This window comes from Cyprinodon tularosa, unplaced genomic scaffold (assembly GCF_016077235.1).
Source record: "Cyprinodon tularosa strain WSP-4 unplaced genomic scaffold, ASM1607723v1 ctg694, whole genome shotgun sequence".
NCBI lineage: Eukaryota > Metazoa > Chordata > Actinopteri > Cyprinodontiformes > Cyprinodontidae > Cyprinodon > Cyprinodon tularosa.
In genome coordinates this window covers 79,685-99,345 of record NW_024039445.1, presented here as the reverse complement: position 1 = coordinate 99,345, position 19,661 = coordinate 79,685, and the positions used below count along the sequence as shown (strand labels likewise).

The following is a 19,661-nucleotide window of genomic DNA, read 5'->3' as shown; positions in this document are numbered from 1 at the left end:
GGTTGTGAACCTCGTGTGTCATCAGGGTGAACAGCAGGGGGCTTGGGACGCAGCCCTGAGGAGAGCCTGTCCTTAGGATGATGACATCAGAGGTGTTCTTTCTGACATGGACTGACTGAGGTCTGTATGTGAGGAAGTCTACCCAGTTGCAGAGGGGTGTATTGAAGCCCAGCTGTTCCAGTTTGCCTATCAGATCCTCTGGGATAACGGTGTTGAAAGCTGAACTGAAATCCAGGAACAACATCCGCACGTGGGTGTTCTTCCCCTCCAGGTGTGCCAGGCTCAGGTGAAGAGCGGAAGAGATGGCGTCCTCAGTGGAGCGGTTCCATTGGTGGGCAAACTGGAATGGGTTGAATGTTGGCGGCAGACTGGAGACTATGTGTTCTTGAACCAGCCTTTCGGAGCACTTCATCTTGATGGGAGTCAGTACGACAGGCTGGTAGTCTTTGAGTGAGGTGACTTGAAACTTTTTTGGGACCAGAATGGTGGTGGCAGACTTGAAGCATGCTGGTAGTATGGATTTATCCAGCAATGAGTTAAAAAATACCCGTAAGGACACCAGCCAGCTGACCTGCACACTCCTTGTACATCTGCCTAGGTATGTTATCAGGGCCTGGGGCTAGACTGGAATATTTGATGAAAGAAAGCACCTGATCCTCTGCTTTAAACTAAGGTCATGTTGTCACAGTTGTCTGAAGTTCAGTGACTTTAGATGAGGCCAGTTCTGTCTGCGTTGGTATAAATTCAAAATAAAATCACCAATAATGAATCACACACTACCAGTGTAGTAAGCCCTACTCAGAGATGGGAAGTAACGAAGTACAAATACTTCGTTACTGTACTCAAGTACATTTTTCTGATATTTTTACTTTACTTTACTACTTATTTTTATGGCGACTTTTTACTTCTACTCCTTACATTTTTACACAAATATCTGTACTTTCTACTCCTTACATTTTAAAAAATTGGCTGGTTACTTTAGTTTTGAATCATTTCAATGGAGTTACCGTTATTATTTTTCACGTCATCAATACCAAATTCAATCTAATTGGATGGGAATCAACGTTGCATTTGACGCACCACTACAAGATGAATCGACAGATTCGGCGGTATTCATTCGCGGCAAATCATTGCAGCTTGGTGGCGTTAGCATAGTAGTATGGACGACGAGATGATTGAAAATGAACACAACAGAGATCTAGTCCTATTGGCAGACATCCATTTAAAATGTAGGCAACGGCATGAAAAAAGTGGTTTCTACTTTTACTTTTATACTTTAAGTAAATTTGCAAGCCTGTACTTTGTTACTTTTACTTGAGTAAAGAAGTTTAATCAGTACTTCCACTTTTACCAGAGTATTTTTTAACACAAGTATCTGTACTTTTACTCAAGTACGGAAAGTGAGTACTTTTGCCATCTCTGGCCCTACTGTACTGGAGATCTCCAAATCATGTTATGCATATTTTACTATACTGACCATTCAGACTTGTGATTGGTCATCCATCCATCCATCCATCCATCCATCCATCCATCCATCCATCCATCCATCCATCCATCCATCCATCCATCCATCCATCCATCCATCCATCCATCCATCCATCCATCCATCCATCCATCCATCCATCCATCCATCCATCCATCCATCCATCCATGTTTTAATTAATTCATACATCTAAACCTTTGTGGTATCATTGTGATGGTTAAATGAATCAGTATTTATTTTCTGTCTGGTCTTTGTCATGGGACTGTGGCAGGGAGCAGCGATCAGACTTCCTCAAAGTTTCCCCTACCACCGAAATGATTGCTTTGCTGTTATAACATGAAGTTATAATGTTTCATTTAAAGGAGAATGCCTGTTTTTTTTAAATTGGGCCCTTGATTTTATGTTATTACATCATGTTCTACTCACCAATATGAGTTTTGTGTCATTTGGAGCCGTTCTGAAGATATTCCACTAGCACTAGCAACGTAGATTTTATAAGATTTGGAGCTTCTACTTGAAATAATCCCAAACAAGCTCTATAATGTTTAGATAAGGACTCTGTGCAGACTAGGCCAGTTCACACTAAACTATGTACACACGCAGCCATGGAGGTGACTGGAACGTCCACATTCATTGCTTTGCTGATTTGACCATATAATCTGGGTGATGTAGTCTATGTCTCAGAACAGGAATATGAACCACACCACTTCCTTCTGAATATTGTAGATCTAGGACCAACAGATTTGTGTTTCTATTCTGTTATGCAGTTCAGAACACAAAAGTTATAAAAGCCCTTTAATGAAGGATTCACTTCTTCTTTCCTCACAGACAAGGAAGATTAATTAAAATCTACTAGATGACCACAAACTAGAAGCTTTTAAATTGGCACAAAAAAGGAAGGAAAATCTGTTTTTATCAATTCAAGGCACACGAAATATTCAAACTGTTTTGGTAGGTTAGATTTACTGTGACTTTGCTTCCAAAATGTACCCCTGTGTTGAATGTCTCTAAAAATATTTCTAAATGTCCTTAAATTGTTTGTTAAAATATTCTTATAACCCTTCTCAGATTAGAAAGCCTGGAACAATTCCTTTTCTGAACTGAGCTCTGATGTCGTTCCCTCTTTGCATTTTGTGAACATAAATCCATATGCTTCAGAACACCAAGCTATGAAAGCCCAGAATCCAGCTACTATTTCCTTCTTAAACCCTGTAAAAGTTGTAACAATGAACATAGTTCTTTAGATTTTTTTCTGTTTCTATTTTTATCACTCAAGTGTTTTGCTTGACTTATCGGTTATAATAAAATTTTTTCAAAACTTATTAAAAAAAACTTTTTCATTTCTGTTATGAGGAACCCTTGAAATCCATCCATCCATCCATGTTTTAATTCATTCATACATCTAAACCTTTGTGGTATCATTGTGGTGGTTAAATGACTCAGTATTTATTTTCTGTCTGGTCTTTGTTATGGGACTGTGGCAGGGAGCAGCAATCAGACTTCAAAGTTTCCCCTACCAGCGAAATGATTGCAAATGACGTCATACACGTGCCACTTTGTTTAAAAAAATATATAAATATAAAAAAATATAACCGTGGATGTCTGGGGGACAGTGGTTCGCTTACATGTTATGAATGCCGGCGTACCATAAAGAATAAATTATGAACACTTCAGCTTTTGCCTTCTAGTCGTTCGCCCATAGGAAGACTTTACTTGCTTATAACCTAACCGAATACCTTCAGAACAGCTCCAAATGACACAAAACTCATATGGGTGAGTAGAACATGATGTAATAACGTAAAATCAAGGGCCCAATGTAAAAAAAAAACAGTGTTCCCCTTTGACAATGCAAGAAAAAAAAATCTAAATTTTTCAAATATTCCTGTGGTGAGACTGATGTTACTGTCTGCTTATTCAGACAAACTGTTGAATCTTCAGCCATCCTCAGAGAAACTGCCAGAAAAATTTTCCTTAACGGTTCTGATGGGAAGCAGCATTGAGCATTACCAGTTCTACTTGTTCATGTTCACGGTTAAAGCCAAGCACATTCATCTAGCAGCTGCTGCTCCTCTTTATTGCCCTCTAGTGTGGGCTTCTGATTCCAGTCGTCTATCACTGCTTGTTAACCTCTTGAACTAAGGCCTCCAAATGTTACCAGCTCCTGTTTTGCTCCAGTGTTTAGATTAAAGTTGTACAATTTTGAGTCCAGTAAATGTGTACAGCATTTTTTTTGTCTCAGCCATGAGTGCTGTGAGCGTTGAATATCAGACACTCATACACGTAGCAGATGAGAGCCTTGCCAATACTCCGAGTCCCCAGAGGCTTGTGGCAATATTGATGCAAACTGTGCCTCTGTTTGTGTATCTGTGTGTTGTTGGTCCCTGTCAGTATTTTGTACTTTCATTTGAGGATGCTCATCGTTTTCAGAATCTTAAAAGGGAAAACATGCCTAGACTACTTGAATTTAACTTTTTTTGGGGGGGTTTCTCCTCCCCTGCAGATCTGTGCTCAGCAGCTGGAGGATCTGTGAGCCCCCCCCTCCCCTTCTCCAAGCCAACGACCCAACACCTGGGAGGTATGTGTGACAAAGCAGGGAGGCGCCTGAAAGAGGATGAAAAACTGACCTATCACATCCCCATCGACTGAGTTAATTAATATAAGTAGAGCAGGGGATTCCTAGCTCACTTTTCACTGTATGGATTTGCTGTCTCCTCACATTTGCTGGGTTTTATGTCTGTTCAATGCAAACTCAATGTGTTCCGTCCTGCGGCGCGAGCGTGACAGCTCATTTTGGGGACGGCAGCCGTTTTGATGGGGCAGATTTTAATTGTGGCACAACAAAAGGAGGGGGCCGCTCCGCGTGACTGGCTGATATGAAATCTACTATAAGTCGATGTCACATTGAAGCACAGAGAGCTGTTAAAGGGCGAAAACTCAGAGGATTACTGTATATTTCAAATTGAGGTTACTATATTTACTTCTTGTTGTGCTGCTTTCCTATAGGAGGAAAATAATAAAGGAGACACGTCCTAGTTTAAATTAAAGACACAAGAGCAAGAAAGGGAATTCCTCATGGACTCTTTAACACTTTCCACTGGTTTGAGGGCTAAAGACAAAAGACTGCATGCATCAGGGGGTGAGGAGGGGGGTGACACAAGCAGGACAGACAGGAAGACAGGCAATGGAAGGTGGGAAATGGAGAGAAAAGGAAGGGAAAGAGAGCAAGAAAGAGCTCCAGTGCCTAGTCTTAATCTGAGCTGTTCTGATCAATAGCCCATTTCCCATTGTTGCCAGAGCCGTTCGATCGCTACACCACGGAATTAACACACCCACTTTAATCTAGGGGGAGAGGGGCGAGGGGGAAGGGAGGAAAGAAGGGGGTTTAAAGGGGGTGAGTGGGGAGCAGCTGTGGAGGCATTCTCAAATGAAATCAAATCTAATTGTTATCACTGTAGCTGCTGCACTTATTACTTCCACTGTTCCAATTATCCAAAGACCATATAGCTCACTTTTTCCTCCTCTTTAAAGGTAAGGTGTAAACTGGACGTAAATAATCCAAATTACTGGTTATTTGTTTCATTTTGCCAAGTGCAGATTGGATTTGGGGGGTTGTTGATGGCTTGGATGTCTCTGAAACAGGAATGGGCTCTGTGGTCAAGGAAAGAGAAACAGAAACACTAAAACAGTCTGATCTTGCAAAGATAAAAACAAAGAGAATGAGCTGCTGTAAGGTGCTTTCAGCTGTTTTTTTTTTAACTTAAACATACAGTCATTGTGTGAAAAAGTTCCATGGATCATTGTAATTTGCAACCATTATTCTCGCTGCACCATCTACCAGCAGTTTAAATTTTTTTTTACCAATAGTCCAAAAAAAATTACAAACACTAGAAGCAGTTCTAAGGAAAATATTTAAATCTTCAGGTTTAAATAAAATTCTAGAGCATTTTTTGCAGTGTCTTTACTCAGTGTAGCCCTATTTTGCTCTAAACTTCTATATACTGGTTTAATTCTATACACTGAGCATGGTTCTTCTGGAGGTTTCTCCCTGTTAAAACTGAGTTTTTCCTCTCCACTGTCGCTACAAGCATGCTTAGTGTGAAGGATTGCATTCGAGTCAATGAGTCGATGCAATCAACTGGTTTTCCTTAGACAGAAAACTTTGAATAAGTTTGAATGTATGATCTTGTGAACTGTAAAGTGCCTTGAGATGACATGTGCTGTAGATTGGCGCTATAGAAATAAACTGAATTGAATTGAATATAATAGTTGATTTAATCCAACACCATACACCCTAAGATAAACTCTACACTTTTAAAAGTATAGACATCTTTTTAGATAATTTTGTTATCTATTTTTTGCTTGAAAAAAATGTCCTATTAAATTTTAAGCCATTTAAGCACTTTAGCTTATTAACAGTAAATATAGGCTTGACTAAAGGAAAAGAAGAAGACGGCAATGCAAGTTTTGTGTTGTTGGAGTTGTTGCCCTGGATGAAGAAGTCGGGATTTGATTTTGTTATGTGATGTTAAATATTTTTTTGCACATTTGTCCTATGCAGGTGTTGTTTTTTTACTTGTTATTCCAGTTTCTACTCAAATTCATAGAACATGTTTGGTTAATTGGTCAATTTAATAAACTACTCATAGGGACAAGTGTGTCCTTGCATGGTCATCTATACTGTCCATTGCTGTGTTGACTGTGGTCATATAATTTTAAGGGCAGTTCCATCAAATACTAAGGAAATGTATGGAGAATTTAGGACTTAAAGAAATGTATAAAACACATTTTAATTTTAAAAACAGCCATGGTCTTATTTGTTGTCAGATGGAAAACAATCAGAATTCCAGTTTATCTATATAGTTAGTGTACATATTTGGCTCCAGTTATTGAATGTACTTTAGTATTTGTCATTTAAGTTAATAAGGAATCTTGTTATAAAAAGAAAACAAAGAACTCAACACTGTAAAGTTTGTTCTCCTTGAACATGTGGGATTTTTCTGGGTACTCCTGTTTCCTTTTAAAGTTAGGATTGTTGGTCTATTAAGTTTTTTCCAAGTATTTGTAATGACTGTCCTTTTTGTTGGCTGATCAGTGAAGACCTGATATCATATTCACGGTCTACCCAAAGTCTTTCCCTTTAACTCTTAAGAATATGAAACGCAGCAGGTGTTTATAATCAGCAGGTCTTCTTTGATATGTTGCTACCAGCCTTGCTCATCTAGAGACTGATATTTTTTCACACTCCCTTCTTTTCAATGTAGCTTGGGTTCAGTCAAAGGCAATGGAGAACATCTCTGAACATCAATTTTTGTTTAGCCACAACTCAATTTATAACTGGAATTGTATTGGGTATTTAGCACAACACAATCTTTTGATCTGAACCATGGCATTATAGCTTTGGTTGTAATAGAGGTTGGTGTTGGCAAATCTCTACACCAAGATTTTACTTTATATAGCTCAGAGCAACAGTTTTGTCGGTTTTACATTCATTGTTAAAAAATGACTTGCACAAGGATAATGCTGTTGCGAGATTCCTCCGTCTGAGCTGCACATCTCTGCTGGTCCTCCAGATTTACAAAGAGCTTCTTGACTGATTCTTTGAGTAGCGTTTTCTTTTCCCAACATGTCAGCTAAGGTGGACAATAATGTCTGGTTAGGTTATTAGTTGTGCCATAGTTGTTTTATTTTTAGACAACAGATTAAACTGACCCCTGTTACAAGTTCAATGCGATGGTTATTGTTTTGATTAACTATTCCTGCTTTAAACTTTAATGAAACGAGATCCCTGACCTGTATGGAGTGTTTCTTGGTCTTCATGTCACTTTTTAGGAACAAACCACAGAAGCCTTCACAAAACAACTTTACTCACTGAGATGAGAGCAGAAGAGAGCAGACTCTGTTTAAACTATTCAATGATTTCTGAAGGCAGTCAGTTGGACTAGATTTCACATCAAAGGGAATTATAGCAAAAGGGGATGAAGATATATTACAATTGAATACAAACTGTTGGAAATCCATTATATATTTAGTTCTATAAGCTGCGTTGTGTTGGTCTTTAACAATAACTCCCAATAAAAATAATTGAACTTAATCTTTGTGAAGTGGCGGTAGGTTAGAAAGATCTAGAGCTGTAAATACTTTTACAAGGTATTGAATGTATGATGTGCTTTTAGGTTATGGGAAAAAAAATCAGCTATTTTTTACTGATTTTAGTCCCCAATGATACATACCATGTCTGAAAAAAAAACAAGCAAAAAGGGATCTGCTAAGATGATACCGTTGGTCTCTAGGCAGCCTAATTAAAATGCATTGATCACAGAACATGCAAACATTCATGCCAACTCATGAAATATGTTGCAGGGTGCAGCATTAAGGTAATTAAGGCCGGTGAGATGGAAAGTAAAGGTGCAATAAGCACTGGAAAAAAATAATATAAAATAACAAGCTCATGTCATTAAAGGGCTGCAGGTTTGTAAGCAAGAAGGTTCCGTGTTCGATTCCTGGCCCGGGATCTTTCTCCATGGAGTTTGCATGTTCTCCCAATGCATACATGGGTCCTCTCGAGGTACTCCGGTTTCCTCCCACAGTCCAAAAACATAACTGTTAGATTAATTGGCTTCTCAAAATTGTCCCTTGGTGTGAATGTGTGTATGTGCATGATTGTGTCTCTGTGTGGCCCTGCGACAGACTGGCGACCTGACCAAGGTTGTGTGTCTCCCCTCTCGCTCCTCAGCCGCCGGTGATAGGCACCAGCACCAGAACGACCCAGAAGATGGATGGCAGGATGGATGTTATTTAAAGGATAGGGAGGCTTTCAAACTTGATGGAGATAAATTAAGCCATCTATGTTTGCTGCAAAATGGGACTTCATTTTAGCATCTTTAGCTTTTTTTGTTAAGTATTCTGACTAAATTCAATCAATATGAAATTGAGTTTATCAACTGATGAGACAGTAAACTCTATGTTGGTGCCCTTTGAAACCTGACATCATTTATCAGCTTCTCCACACTGGATCTTCATTGTTCGTAATTTTAAATTGCTATAATTAAAGAAACCAAAGTGAAAGTGTTTTCCATTTCACAACACAGCGTTCCAAGATTCACCTCTACATTATTCAAAGGAATAACTGATCCTTCACAGTACCAACACATGCATATATCTGTTAAGCACTGCTGTCTACAGCTTTAGGTGACGCCAGGAGGATCTTTACTTTCCACTGTCTATGGAGACAACTTGAGGGAGAAAAACACAGCAGCGAAGCTCTTCCCTGCCACCCAAGGGCTACCGACCAACTTTTCCTCCAATCCATTCTTCTTATTCTACTCCTTTTGAAGTCATTTCATAACAGAGCAATTTTCTCGTTAGCGTTTGGCTTTAATTGTGGGTAATTAAGCGTGCTCGAGCAGTATAGAGAGCTCTGTTCAGAGGACTGGGGCGAAATTAGCCGTATGTCAGCTGTGAAATATGGGGTTAAGTGGGAGATAGGAGGGGAAAGGGAGAGAAGAGAGAGCCGAGGGGGGTCAGTGATTCCAAAACAGGGCTTACACAGTCTAAAGCGGAAAAGCTGCTGTGGTTGTTGAAGATGCTGTTGATGGAAGGAAAAAAAGGAATTGGAGAGTTTATGATGCAGTTCACAGAAGCTCAACTGAGGTGAATTAAAAACTTTTAGAGCAGAGGTCAGAGATTAGCGGACCGGGGTCCGGATCAGGACCCACCTGCTGGCTAATCTGGACCCAACCTAATTTAAAGCATTTATAAATTACTGCATCCAACGACAGCATCTAACTTCACTTACGCCGCTTCTCCTGTTAACATGGTAAAGCTCTCCGGATTGCTGGACCAGGCTGCACTTGATACATATTAGCCAATGAGTTATGCAAGTCTGGGTTGCTGCTGCTGCTACTTTTAGACACAGCAGGCAAACCTGTGGCAAGCTGGGCGATGGGAAAGAAGGAGAAGATAATAAGAAAAAGAAAGCAAAACTGGTGAAAGAAAAGTGAAAGTATGTTGGGCTCAACCTGCTGCTGTGAAGCAGGATTCCCCACCATGAAGAGAATCACAAATAAATATCGATCCAGGCTCATGAATGAGCAACTTGATATGTGCTTGAGAATGGCTTCGCCATTATTCAAACCCAGGTTTAAAGCCTTGCAGGTAAACCTACGTCCACTTCTCTCATTAAGCCATAAAAAAGAAAGAAAAGAAAAAAGACGGTCAGTTCATGTGTTTTATAAATGATGTGGGTCAGAAGATTGTCTTTAAACCAAGCTGAAAGATTTTTCTCCACTTCAAAAAACACTTAAGATTTTAAAACGGAAAAACATTCTATTTTTTATATTTTTGATTTAAAAATCCAATGTATAGCATGGATGCATGAACACCTGCATTTTATTTCAGTAATAAATGCTTTTTAAAGTAATGGATTATAATTAAAAATTTCTCCGGACCTTTATTGGTTGTTGATTTTCTTTATTCAGATCCCACTGATTTTTAACTGGTTACCCCTGTTCTAGAGTTAGAATTGGGAGAATTTAAAGAATTTAAAGATGGAGGGAGAATAAGTTGAGTGGATATGGCAGATTGCCCCTGCTGAACTCACTCCTTTCCTATTTTTTACCAAGATTCGTCATCAGAAAAATTTAAAGGAAGAAAAAAAAGACATCTAAAATGTAGATGTAAATATTTAAAACTCTCAAAAAATCATTACATATAAACGTCTCAATAATGATGAAAAACACATTTCAGACCCTTGACAATATGAAGAAAAGGGAATGTTGGAATATTGATACATTGAAGTACTTTAATAATAAGCAAAAAAAATAAAAATAAAAGAGCTGTTTTACCTGAGTCTGTTAGCACTCTGGAAATGTCTGTAGAAAAAAATTATTACAATTTTACTCCTATATATTCTTTTACTTCTATTATATTATTATTACAAATTTATATCATTCTCTATTTCCATCAAGACTTGGACTGTTCCAAATATTGGATGGTTAATTCTTATTCACCACAATTTTAAAAGAAAAATAGCAAATTAACTCAGAAATATCTCTAACTGATCTTTTGCTGGCAGTAAACACCCACATTTCTTTACAAATGTATTAACAAAGTACAGCCAATTACTTTAAAGGCCACAGTAATGTGATGACATTTTTAAAATTTAAATGCCAGTAGACCACTTTTCTTTTTGCATTTACAGTTTTTCTAAAATATTGCAGTGTCCTGCTGGCATATAAATCATTATTCTTGTGTTTTACGCTTTTTTAATTGATTATTTTTAGTATACAAAGCCCTATGTGTTTATTTACAAAGGCAATATCAAGTGACTGAGGGGATTTCTCTTTGTCATCAATGTTGTGATAGGAGGCTCTGGGGAGGATTCACTAAAACAAGTTGATGTAGATCGGTTTATTTGATTAATATGAGTTGGTTTTCGGCGACGATGGTCCTTATTGCAGGACGATCAGTCTTTGTTGGGCTCTATTAGTAGCTAAGGCACTTGTCGAATATACTGTTCTGATAGTTCCTTGGTACTGTTCGTCTCCCATGACACTGGAATAATATTTTGGATCAGATAAGAGTATCAAAACACTCTCTGGATGGATGGTTATAATAACCTTATTTTATCATGGTGAAAGGGGTTTTTGAGTTTCTTTTGTATGGGCATAAAATGTGACTATGTCCCTTTAACTAATTTGTTGTCAGCTCAGGTGTAAACTTACTTCTGGTAGGTATGAATAGGTGGTTAATAGGATGTCTGGGGCATGAGAAATAAGAAGATTTGAAAAACATAAAATACAGCAGTTTATCCTTAAACTGTCAAGTATCTTCTGCAGGACGAATAAGGTGCCTCTAAATTTGCATCCTCATGCTACCACAATGAGGCTACTGTTCACCTTAACTACAGTTTTTTATATGGCAGGCTAGACCCACAAACGGGGTAAAGAACAGTAGCTGATTTGATTCATTATTTTTCAGGCATTTTAAAGTCCTTTTTGGTGATTTTGGTAAGGTCAGTTAACAGGTTAAAGGTTAATATGGTTACTGAAAAATCTACTTACTTATGTAATTTAAGTATATTGTACTGCTTTGTTTTTTTTCACTGATTCTAAATAGGTTACATCACCTGTTACATTTCTAAATGTTTATTGTTGTCTTTGTTTTTAACCAGTGTTGAGATACAGAAATGTTTTCCACAACTCAAGAGAGCCATCATTACATCACTGTAAGCGTCTCATTGTAGGAAATATTGATTTATTTCTGGTCATTCTAAAGGTCTGTTGAGGAACACACAATGGTGAACACAGTTTAAGAGCAATTATCAGAGTATTTCTGAAAAAAAAAGCAGAGAATTATTAACAACCCTGAGCTGTGTTTAAAATCAGGAAAATACGGAATATTTTTATGAATCTTAGTCCAACAAATGCTGTGGATTCAGCTAAAAACATTTGCATCTATATGATATACTGCCTACTAACGGGTGTACTGTTGATGAGTAAAGTTGGTGGTCAGTTACATCAAAAGTCCTTAAGTTTCATTTCCCTGTCAGTCTCCATGAGCCCGCCTCCAGCTCCTCGTGACTGTGTTTTTGTTTTTTTCCAGTTTATTTAAGAGAGCTCTAGCATACAGTGGTGGAAATATTGAATAGTGCTCAGAGCTAGCACACCAAGCAGCACTGCTACCAGTTTGATTGAAAACCATTTCTTCTGAATCTGACAGTGATAAACTATATATATGTATATATATATATATATATATATACACTATATTGCCAAAAGTATTTGCTCACCCATCCAAATTATTGGAATCAGGTGTTCCAATCACTTCCATGGCCACAGGTGTATAAATTCAAGCACCTAGGCATGCAGACTGTTTTTACAAACATTTGTGAAAGAATGGGTCGCTCTCAGGAGCTCAGTGAATTCCAGCGTGGAACTGTGATAGGATGCCACCTGTGCAACAAATCCAGTCGTGAAATTTCCTCGCTCCTAAATATTCCACAGTCAACTGTCAGCTGTATTATAAGAAAATGGAAGTGTTTGGGAACGACAGCAACTCAGCCACGAAGTGGTAGGCCACGTAAACTGACGGAGCGGGGTCAGCGGATGCTGACGCGCATAGTGCGAAGAGGTCGCCAACTTTCTGCAGAGTCAATCACTACAGACCTCCAAACTTCATGTAGCTCAAGAACAGTGCGCAGAGAGCTTCATGGAATGGGTTTCCATGGGCGAGCAGCTGCATCCAAGCCATACATCACCAAGTGCAATGCAAAGCGTCGGATGCGGTGGTGTAAAGCACGCCGCCACTGGACTCTAGAGCAGTGGAGACGCGTTCTCTGGAGTGACGAATCGCGCTTCTCCATCTGGCAATCTGATGGACGGGTCTGGGTTTGGCGGTTGCCAGGAGAACGGTACTTGTCTGACTGCATTGTGCCAAGTGTAAAGTTTGGTGGAGGGGGGATTATGGTGTGGGGTTGTTTTTCAGGAGCTGGGCTTGGCCCCTTAGTTCCAAGGAAAGGAACTCTGAATGCTTCAGCATACCAAGACATTTTGGACAATTCCATGCTCCCAACTTTGTGGGAACAGTTTGGAGCTGGCCCCTTCCTCTTCCAACATGACTGTGCACCAGTGCACAAAGCAAGGTCCATAAAGACATGGATGACAGAGTCTGGTGTGGATGAACTTGACTGGCCTGCACAGAGTCCTGACCTCAACCCGATAGAACACCTTTGGGATGAATTAGAGCGGAGACTGAGAGCCAGGCCTTCTCGTCCAACATCAGTGTGCGACCTCACAAATGCGCTTCTGGAAGAATGGTCAAAAATTCCCATAAACACACTCCTAAACCTTGTGGACAGCCTTCCCAGAAGAGTTGAAGCTGTTCTAGCTGCAAAGGGTGGACCGACGTCATATTGAACCCTATGGATTAGGAACGGGATGTCACTTAAGCTCATATGTGAGTCAAGGCAGGTGAGCAAATACTTTTGGCAATATAGTGTATATATATATATATATATATATATATATATATATATATATATATATATATATATATATATATATATATATATATATAAATATATATATATATATATATACATATATATATATATATATATATATATATATATATAGTTTACAGTTTTACTTGAAAAATCATTTCTTTTTCGTTTAATCACCTGTTCAGATAATTTTATCTACGAAGCAACAAGGTATGAGATGATTAAATAGCCATTTTTTAAAGTGCATTTTCCAAGTTTTATCTATTAAATGAACAGAAATAACCAGAACTTTAATGTAGCACCATTTTCCCCCAAGTTCTATAGACTTCACACTGAATGACCTATGATTACACTTTGCATCCATTCATGTTTGTATTTTAACCCCATAACGGCTGTAAATGTCCATGTGGCCATAAAGAGGATGAGGAATGATTTGAGTCATCGACTGTACTGTCAAATGCTCAGTGGATTGGGACTAACTCTGCTCGGCCCTTTATGAGCGTCTCAACCCCCTGTGGAACAATCCACAATGACTATAATGAACCAGTTAAAGCCTCTATAAATATCGGCTCTGCATGCTTAGTGGACGTTTGAATACCTCGGAAATAGACCACCGTTTGCAAACAAGTGGCTGGGCGTCGGAAGTCGGCAAGCTAATACATAATCAATGTGGGGGACACTCTCCCGCAGCAGACCCTCGATTCATAGAGAGGCTGCAGATATGAAGTCACTTAGAATAAGCTTGAAATTGCCATATTGATCAGCACATTTTCATCATCAATAGGAGAGGCTTTATCTGGGAGAAGTGAAAACGGCAGGGGTATTGGAAAGACTGCGTAGAACAAAACAAGCTTCAGAACTGCACTGGGAAACATTCTGCTGGTAATTCAGGGAGAAATCCAGGCTCTCCAGCAGGGATGTTAGTATAAAAGATGCAGTTTAGATGTGAGTTCAGGTTCTTGTAGACAAAAAGATGCCCCACATGGAGAAAGATATTTAAGAGGAAGTTCAGTTTGTTCTTTTTGATCCCTTTTCTTCTCTCTTTATGTGAATTTCTTATAAGTTGTCTTCTATATTCAGCATGCAGAGCTCTGGAGAACTTTAATTTTGAAGGATTTCCAGCAGGGGAACCAGATCCTCAGCAGTGCAAAACGGAGCTAAAAGGAGACCCCTATACTTATTGATATCTAACAAAATGTCCCAGTGCTTTGTTCATACATCATATCATTGATTTTCACTCCTTTTTCTTTCTTTTTTTAAATAAATGTACTGAAACTTTGTGTAGATATTTGTGGATCATCTATGTGACTATGTGGATCATCTTTGTATAATAATTCTGAGAGCTGAGATCCATGCAAACGTTACAATATTTGTGAGATTAAAGTTTGTTACAGAGAGATAAAAAAAAACTCCTTAAAAGCCTAAAACACTATTGGCTCCTTTAAACCAGGACTATATAGAGCATTTCTTATTGCAGCTTTCAGTCTCACCAATGAACTGCTTGCACAATTGCTGCTGAGTGATTCAAGTATGAGAAGGAAGATTATATAGATCAAAAAATCATTTTAACTATCTGTGTATATTTGTGTAGGCTAATGCTATTATCTTATTTACATTTTTTAAACAAAATATCTTGTTTTGTTTTCTTTACTTCCATCAAGGCAGTTATGTTTTGTCTGTCCATCTGTGCATAGGATAACTTGAAAAGTGATGAACGGATTTTAATTTGACTTTTCCCAAAAATGCACCTCAAAAAACAATCCATCAAATGTTGTTGATGATCAACACCATAATCTGAATGCAGCAGTTTTTTTAAAGGATTCTTTAACATTATTTGGCAAGACAAGCAGTTCCCCCCTAAACCAGAGACTGGCAGCGGTCACTATTGACAGCTTCAGCATCGGACTCAAAAAGTCCAGAAGTATTATACTGAATACAAAAACACAGGAAAGGGTGAGTCATGCCTCACACAAAGTCTTGATCTGCTGATCAAATAAGAAAGCAGAGTGAATAAAGAAGTTGAGGACAAGACAAACACCAGAGGCTGCAGACACAGGCTGGCCCTTATTTATACACTTATGAAAGGATTTTAATTAAATTACCAAAGGTGCTCCTCATGCCGAGGCACAGTTCAGTTAAATTTGGTAATGATCCGGATCATGTGCGGGTTTGATCTATGTGTAAGTCAAAATATCGGGTAAAATTTGCTGCTTGGTGGAGGTCTGCGCTCTCAGAGTGCTGTTCTAGCTTTTATTTGTTTCCTTTGATTTTCCTGTAAATCCTTTTTTTGTTGTGAATGACTAAGGCTAATCAAGGAATCTTCCCATCCTTGTTTATACTGTATATTTGTTTGGCACAGATTTCATTATTCCGCTCTGAATATCTAAACTCAGATTGCTGACTCTTTACGTTATTTGGACATAAGGAGTAGGAAAATACCTTATCCTGTTATCTGTTTGCAATCGTTTCTCAGTAATATTACTGCAAATGTTTTTTTTTTCAGTTACGTAGATGCAGAACATGAGCATTTAGTGTTTGCCTCCAGCACCTAAGTGTGACTTACTGTAATTTCAGATAAATGATATTTTGCTGTGAAACAATTCAATTAAATATAGTGAAATTTACTTGACTCAAAACTATCCTTTAAAAAGAAGAGCAACTCCAATGTAACATGTTGAACTGAATATAGCTATAGTGTACTATGACTAGGATAAAGGTGGATTGAATGCTGTCTTAAAGTGTATACTGAACTAAATCCAAGGCATTAAACTATAGGTGATAGTTTAGCTCTATACCATCATCTGGTTTGTTGTCATTTAGTCCTTAAAAGAAGAATTAATGACTGTTAGTTGCCTTCTTGTTTTGGAAAGAGACAATTAGTGATGTACTCTCAGTGCTTCATGTAAAACAAAAATACATACCTCTTAGGATTGTGGTCTCTTAAAATAACACATTTAAATACTGAGTTCAGTTAAAAAGTTAAAAAATATGCTAGTTTGAAGCTTTGATGAATATATTGACTTGGGGTTATTTCTCTGGATATTGTGTCTCCTAGTAAACAACCTTTTTTGTTTTTGTGTTTTGTTTTATTTTTTCTCTGTTGTATTTATTATATTGTTTAAGAACTATACCTTTAGAAAAATAAATGTAAGAAAAAAAAAAAAACAGTAGTTACTTTTACAAAAATCGTCTTAAACACATTAAACAACACTTACTTGTTTTGTAGTAATGCAGCTGAGGACTAGCTACTCTTTATTAATATATTCAGCAAAAAAATGCAGCTTTTCATAAGATGTGGAAAAGGTGCAGTCTGTTGATGTGCTTTATATTAGAGGACAAAGACATGACCACTTGTTTTAGATTTAACTCTGGTGTTTTGCAAATAATTCAGATTTGTTTGTTGTTTCACAAACTTATAAACCCCCAGTATTAAAAAACAACATTCTTCATTTTTATACTATGTGTATTTGACTTTGCAGAACACAAGTAGAAAATCAATGCAGAGGTTGAACTGAAAGCATGTAGTTGACCTTGGCGAACTTTATGTACAAGAGAATGGACCTTATAAGAAATAGATGTTTGTGAGGGATTTGATTTTTTTTAGATATTAAAGTTTCACAAAGAAATCTTCCAATGAAGGAAAATATATGTAAAACATTTAAACAGTAAAAACAGTTACAAGACCTGCTTAAGGATAACATGAAAATATGCAAAGAGCAGAGGAGACCTGGACCACTGCAGCATATTCCACAAATGAAATTAACTCAACAAAAAGCAGAAAAATCTTGAAAAGCAGAATCTTAAAAGTCCAAAACTGGATCAGTTCACAAAGTCTGTGTGCAACCCTGCATCAAAGCTGAGGCTCTTGAGTGAACATCATAGGACATCAAAGATAAGAGTCTCATGTCTCCGCTGACTGTGATTGGGAAGGAGTTCTTCATAATAAAAATAAATAGATTAAAAAAAACCGAGCGGACCACCCGAGGCCACAACAATGATGCTGTGCTCTCAAACTGAATGAAATTCCCTTTAATCACAGCATCCGCACATTAAATGTGACTACATTTGATGTAAGGTCAGGGGTATCTTAAAAGCAAGGTTTGTTTGTACGCAACACACTTAGACACACAAACACACAAGTTTGTATTTCTTCCTACATTAGGACTTTACATTAACTGTCATTCATTTCAGTTGGTGCATTAATGCCTGATCTTAATCATTATTATCATATCCCTAACATTAAACTTAAGTTAACTCTTACCCTACCTCTAAACTAACCCCTTAAGAATAAAATAGGTGTCTGCCACTTTAAGACCAGACTTTTCTCTTTGTAAGGCCTGATGGTCCTCAGAAGGTAAGTAAATATACCAGAAAGGGTCCCTAATAAGTAAGTAAGTAAAGAGAGTGCAAAATAGGTTTCTGCATCTTTAATGTTGTTTGATAATTTGCCAAATTTAAGGGATGGAGGATTCATTTATTCATTCCTAACATGCAATGTTCAATGCCCATCTCCCTACAAACACACCTCTTTAACCAAACTCCTGGTCACATTAGCTTTGACCCCCATTGTGCCCCTTTCTTAAAGGTTCTGTATGCGCCCCTGTATTGAGAACCCGTTTTATCAGCTGTAAGGTGGTGCAAAAACAAATATGCAGTTTAGTTTTATAATCCAAGGTAATCCCACTGCATAAATAAACTCAAACACATAAAGAAGTAAAGCTTCTGTGCGCCTTGTCATACTTCAGGTATTGCATCTAAACTTTGGGATAAGAAAAAAAGTATTTCCTCTCCAAACTTCCTCTTTCCCTGAAGGTCTTTTACTTTTCATCGCGCGTTCTTCTCCAGAACTCCACCCCGAAGGAACCACACATCCCGAAGGATATGTGAAAAAGCAGGAACGTAAGCCATGAAGTCTTTCATTTTAAAGTAGGCTCTTGTAAACTTCTGATGTTTCTCAGACCGTCTGTGCAAACGTTCTGCATCAATCAATTTCTGCATATAGTGCACCCTATTTCTCGGGAGATTGTAATCGGCTTTCTAGATTATGAATGCAATCTGTCTATAACCGAATAGGGAAGTGGGGTGCTTACCTTCACCGGCGCACCTTCATGGATCTGTCCAGCAGCTCCCTCCTGGGCTGGAATGGGAATCCTGTCGACGCGCGCGGAGAAGTGATGGTAATGATGCAGTTTTAGGAGATCAGACCGAGCATCCTTCACACCCTCTGCATCAAACTACTCTACATTGACAGGATTTATGAGTAATAATGTAAACATCGGTGCGTACGGAAAACAAATTGCAATAGATATAGTAGCGCGCTACAACAGAGAGAGTTGAAAAGTTATCTGCAAAAAGTTGCCAGGATAAAAAAAAAAGAAGAACTCCTCTCTGACCTGCTGCTGTCCGAAAATGGTTTGGTATTTCTTCACAGGAGTGGAGCGTGAAGAAGAAAGCAAAGAGATTTGGTCAGGGGCGCGCAGGGGGAGCGATCCGGGCGCATGGGGAGGGATGAGAGAGCAGAGAAGGAAGCAGGTGGAGGTGGGTGGGTGGAGGGGGGAGGTAACAGTGAAGGTGCTGAGGCTGAACCTCCACCTCACATCAGCATCTAAGTTTCTATCAGCTGCAAACTGCGTTCTGCACGCATTGCCTCGGCTGAAAATTGACCCGCAGAGTGCGGTGAAGTGGTCGCACGTGGAAAAATATAAGCAGACGGGTGGTGGTGGCCGGGAAAGCGGATCGATCGGGTTATAATTTTGTCCGAAGTCGAGGGGAAAATAAAGTTCACGGAGGAATGAAATCTGAAAACAGATGGCGAATCCCGTCGTTTCTAAATAAGATTCGATCTTTGGGAATGGAGTGTGGATAATATTTGGTTGGACGTTTGATGAAAATGACGGATTTGGCCGGTGGGGGGGGTGGGGGAGGATGGTGGAGGTGATAGTGGGTGGGATACGGTGTGTCTGGGGACAGAAACTAAACTTGGGGAGAGGACGACACTGCTTTTTTCAGATCCATCCAAGGATCTCATCCCCTTTTCTCATTTGCCCCCAGTGCGCACACAGGACGCCCCCCCTCTCCTCCTCCCCTCACTTTCCTCCCCCGCAAAGAGGACTGCGGGTGAAGGGAGGAAAAGGAGAGAAAACAAGAATACCAAATAAATGAGAAATTTTCGTACAG

General features: G+C 38.7%; 1 protein-coding gene across 1 annotated transcript in view; it reads right to left on the bottom strand.

Annotated features, from left to right (window-relative positions):
* Window positions 1-19,265, bottom strand: part of erfl1 (Ets2 repressor factor like 1) — a 78,348-nt gene extending 59,083 nt beyond the window's left edge. Inside the window, exon 1 of the mRNA XM_038268143.1 lies at window positions 18,575-19,265. The gene's annotated coding sequence lies outside the window, so the exon portion shown is untranslated. The remainder of the gene's footprint in view (window positions 1-18,574) is intronic.
* Window positions 19,266-19,661: the final 396 nt, after the last annotated feature.